The sequence below is a fragment of the Austrofundulus limnaeus genome, unplaced genomic scaffold (assembly GCF_001266775.1).
Source record: "Austrofundulus limnaeus strain Quisiro unplaced genomic scaffold, Austrofundulus_limnaeus-1.0 Scaffold115, whole genome shotgun sequence".
Classification (NCBI taxonomy): Eukaryota; Metazoa; Chordata; class Actinopteri; order Cyprinodontiformes; family Rivulidae; genus Austrofundulus; species Austrofundulus limnaeus.
In genome coordinates this window covers 547,584-552,793 of record NW_013952517.1, presented here as the reverse complement: position 1 = coordinate 552,793, position 5,210 = coordinate 547,584, and the positions used below count along the sequence as shown (strand labels likewise).

The 5,210-nt window shown below is 36.8% G+C and overlaps 1 long non-coding RNA gene across 1 annotated transcript in view; it reads left to right on the top strand.

The window, feature by feature from the left end:
• Positions 1–700, top strand: part of LOC106521763 (uncharacterized) — a 22,889-nt gene extending 22,189 nt beyond the window's left edge. Inside the window, exons 3-4 of the long non-coding RNA XR_001310705.1 lie at positions 113–231; positions 373–700. This is a non-coding gene — a long non-coding RNA (uncharacterized LOC106521763). The remainder of the gene's footprint in view (positions 1–112; positions 232–372) is intronic.
• Positions 701–5,210: the final 4,510 nt, after the last annotated feature.

Below are 5,210 nucleotides of genomic sequence, written 5' to 3'. Positions count from 1 at the left end.
TATGTATATATGTGTATATACTGTATGTATAATATGCTGAGGGTTCAAGCAGAAAAACAAACCCCAGGCATAATTAAAATGTCTCAAAATACTTTTTTGGTGCTTCTTCCAGTTCTACAAACCTGCAAAGAGCCTGCAACTTTTGATGCAACTGTATGGATGGGCCCTAACAAACCAGAGAGGGGGTCACCACAGTCCTGAAGACCACCCAAGCAAGACAACAGTGATTTGGTGAGTCTGATGTTCCAGTCGTTTTTAGAGCTTAGTGACATTAGTGAAGGTAGCAAACCTTCAGATGATAATTTCCTGTTTGAGTTTTAAACAACCATTGGTCTGGGTATGACGATTACATAATACCATATGTTTTAACAGAGTCCAGGAAGGATGGAGTGGATGGAGAAATGATTTGTGAGCGATTTGTGGCAAAAAGGGTGGCAGCAAAGGTCAAAGGCAAGGTCTATGAGAAAGTAGTAAGACAGTGGTGTTGAAAAAAAGACTCTTTCTCCATTGTGGATGTGTTAGGAAAGACAATATTGGTGCCATTTGAACAATTTTTTGTTTTATAGACCCTGTTATGGTTAAACTTTGTGACAGAGAAACTTGTAAACGATGTCAAAGAACAAACTACAGTTGTTTTAGGACCAAACTTTATGCATCACTTTGCTCCTAAAGCATGCAATTACAGCATGTAATATTTGTATACAATTTTAAAACTGACCACAGTATGACTTATATGTTCATGTTACAAACACATTTTCATATTCTGTTGCTAGAAGCAGAAAAATGAAAATTCCTTGCCTCTGCCAGATTGTGCAAACAGCCTTTGCAGGCTATGACAAATTTGATTAATTGAATTCTGTCTCTGTTTTCCAACCACAACAACACAGATGAGAAACAATAATAGTGTAGATTTCAGCAGTTGCTGGCCTGGATTTTGTCATCTATGTACGCTGGAATTTAAAATAGACTAAACAAACTTGCTTAGACATTTTATATGATTTTAATACAAACAATGTTTTCCCTTGCAGTCACTGACACAAACAAAAGTACAAGAGATGATGAATGTGGAACGGTTTCTCACTCTACATTTCTCTCACGTACTCAAAGCACTTTAAAAGTTGTGTTAAAAACTGTGATGACACTGAGCTCCTGTTACTTGGGGGAAGAGGGAGGATCCAAAGTTAAGAAATAAGAGAAAGAGCCTCTTGTGGTAGAAAAAGTGTCTTTAGGTCATTTAGAGGTGGGATGCTGTCCTCTCAAATGCACCTTCCATTTGTCAGAATTTTGGCAAGTCGCACACACTGAGAGGCGTGTGCACAAGCAACACAACGTGACAAAAGCACTGTGTCACCCATTTCAGGCATCATTACGCTACACAATGTCCCAAAGTTGTAGCAGATACAATTTCCCACACTTTAACCAGAGAAACTAGCCAAATAGAAATAAACAAAACCATTTGCAGAATCAAGATGCTCTGCATTACAGCAGAAGGTCATGTGAGGATAGTTTGATTGCACGCTCTCCCTCGTTAACAGGTCTGTAAAAAAAAACAAACGTAAAGAAGGAAACAAATGACTCTGTCTTTTTTGAAGCTTGTGTACAGCATGCAGCTCACATCCAACCACTGCTGCTGATCATTTCAGAACTCTCCTGTTCTACTTTTTGTTTCTCAGCTGTACATTAGTTTTATCCTGCTGAAGCTAAAGTCAGACATTTRTTTGCTCAGTGCTGTGCACATTTTGCTAAGTGTTGCCTACTGTCTGCTGTGGCCAGAAGCTCGCTCAATCTAATTTCTCCACAACTGCAAATCRCCCTCTCAGATTTAACTAAATAAACAGTCCTGCTGTTTTGTCGAATACAGTTTACMGAAGGCACGGTCTCACTGAATTGTCTTAAATAAAGGAAAACCCAGCGCTATAAAAAACAATAAAACTGTCATTCTGTGAAAAACAACATCAGACAAACCTAAGTTAACAGGACTTTTATATATTTTGTGCTATTTAAACTATTCCATTGTCAAACCATTCTGCTAATAAGCAGTAGTTTGCTTTGTTTTTGTACTTTTTGAATTATTTAACATTATTCACAATAATTTTCCACCACAAAAAAAGATATCTTTGATTCCTTTGAAAAGCATTTTTGTGTATTAAAATATTTTGGTTTAGCTTATTTTAGCTTTAAACTTTATTTTTTTGCTACCTTGAGCTTTGAGCTATAGTTTTGAAAAGCTTTACTTTGAGCTACAATTTTGCTTAGAGTTTTTCTTTTTGCCAACATTATTTTAAGCTTTTGGCTACAGTTTTGATAATTTATAGCTCTTTGCATGTAAACAGTCTCTGGAAATGGAGGAAAAGTTAGAAAGCTGTGTTTTTCAAATCTGCTGTAGTTTCAATTCCAGGTCACTTGCTGGCTCTGTGATTGTTGACTTTTAACACGTGCATTCATGCCGACACTTTAGTTTTGAGCATCAAAGCTGTTAGATCCAAAATGCAGATTACACTATGGTTTGTTTGGACTGAGCATGGTGCAGGGTTGCTTCCACATTTTGAAAAGGATTAACAGCACAAAAACTCTATCTGCCATAGTTACTGCCATACATCTGCTTATGGTGCTTAGGTGCAGAAAAAACTATTACAGCTGACTGTGTGACTGTGTGTACGAACAATTTCACACTAAAAAACTGAATTTAAGAAGCTTTAATGTCAGAGAAAACACCTGCTGTTTTTATGTACAGAAATGACCAAAGCGCAAAAACATTTTGTTCAATGCTCATCCAGACATGGAAATTGCTGAAAGCTCATTTTATACTCCCATACTTTTCTAGACTGTAAGGACCCTGTGTGAACACATTTCAACTGGTTTAAAAGCTAAAGTGAACCTGGCATTTAGTCCACTAGTTTTCTTTAATACCCTGTTCCATTCTGTGTGATATGGATGGCCTCCAGTTACCTTCCTCTTGTGCTATGTCCAGAAATATTACAAGAAAAAAAAGAATTTCTATTTGTGACTTAAACTTACTAAGCTACAGGCATCTTTCCAGTTCAAAATCAATCTTTTTATATATGGTCTTTTATATGTGTTTAAGGGTAGGAGAACTAAAATATGAGTTTGGCCACTCCCTTTTATTATTGCTGGGTTTAAAACATAACAGAAAATCTGTGACCAGCATGTCGATACAAACACATATGTCATAATCACCACTTGCAGCAGGCCGGTCTTTTCAGTCTCATTAGTTCAGGTTTCGGTATGAGTGACTTTTGAAAGTTAATCTTAAAACGGAAAGAACAGGTTTCCAATTTTCTTTGCAGCTCGAAGAGGTGATGTGGGAGGAATTTATACAGGAAGGTAAGATGGGCTGAGGGGAACAGAGAGAGACAAATGCTGAATGTACATGAGAGGATGACTCAGTGGAGGGAGCTAGAAGAGTGAGGACAAAATCTGAGTGTGAAACAAAAAAAATAGTGTTGAACATCATTTGTGGCTTCGTGAAAGCAGCTACATGAATGTGTTGTGTTTTTTTTACTTCTGTTTGTGTGGTTTAATTGCCATTTCTTCCTCCTCTTCATTTTCAGTGTCGCTTTCCACCGTATGAAAAATTCAGTGGGGGCAAAATGCAGGGATGTCATGCTGTTGTATCTGCTGAAACAGATCCAGTCTCTGACAGAGTTTTTGAATAAGTCATCAATGTGACAATGACAGAAGCTGGAAACTCAGTTTGAAACCATAAAACTAAAAAATGATCAAATCTACCTTCTGCTTTAATTTGAAAAARACAGGGCATAGAAAATGGATTTAACAGAATTTCCTCAAAAATAAAAACTTGTACAATAGACTATATTTTTGTGTTTCAGTGTTTTTAAGAACAAAATGCTGATGATTACCTCAACACTAAAAAAACGATGAGTAAAATAAGAAGTATGAAAGATAGAACATGTTTGCTAAAAATGAGAAGGGTTAATTTAAAGATTTAATTGACAGAATCTCTGCTTGCTCATGAGAATTTCAGAGTGCTGAGTGTGCGAGTACTGATGGGTTTGCATGATTAATTATTCATTTTTCGTTCACTTCTGACAGTGAACGCCCTTGTCATTTTATTTTTAAAAGTTTGCACATTTGGAAAATTTGAAATGTATTTTTGTATCTTACAAACTAAACATCTAGGCTTAATCATGCTCTGCTGAAGGTGAGCATATAGAAAAAAAACAGGTCTCATGTTTTCCGCTACCTTAAAAAGTGCAAACCCTGCCTTTGTTACAAACCAGCTGAATAAGGTCATTAAGCAAAACAATATAAAATGCTGAAAACAGATTAGTCATTGTTACACGTTGTTGAGTATTTATTTCACCCTGGCTTCTATTGCGTTAATTATTTTTATAATGAGATAGAGAATTTATCCCGACAGTTTCGGTAATGAGCCAACAGGCCACCTGGTTCTTTTTTCTTTCCCAATGATTATCTACCGTTGTTTGGTTTGTTTTAGGTATGTGATGCTATCATGGTTTACTGCTTCCCCACATGTCAGAACAAAAAATGCAGCCAGATGAACTTTTTGCAAAAGACTGCAGACTTGATGTGTATGATCAATTCTGGTGTGTTTTTATGTGGTTCTAGAGAGCACTAACCCATTTAACCCCACCAGTCACAATAGTGACCATAAAATTTAGTTTTGTCTAGGGCTCCATAAATCTTAGAGTAACTATTCAATTACTATTTAGTAAGTATTGAAGTAATACAGTGTTTGGATACAATATATACTTAGAATCAAATGTTTAGAGTGAACTATCACATGACCAGAGCTGCTTACTTCCTGGTTGCACCATAATGCAAGGATGGCTGTGTTTCAATTCATTGGCTGGGTCCTAATGAGGACCCAGCCTAGCTAGGCCACGTGGGCCACATCCTTCCTGGGCCGGGTAGGCTGCTCAAAACTGCTGTGAAATGAGACGGTCTACCCTTCGTCTGACGTCGGTTTCACGTGAGTTTGCGTGCTCCCCCGTTACCATAATGATCAGTTTCATAAATGCGCCGGGATGTGTATTTACACATCTTTATTTACACGTCTTTTTACTGGAAGAATAACTTCACAGTTAAAATGTTACATGTAAATAAATAACAATAAAAAAACATTAATAATTTGGGTTTAGCTCCAATATCTACGACGGAGTATTAGGGCCACGCAATATTTTTTTTATTATTACAACAATGAAGTC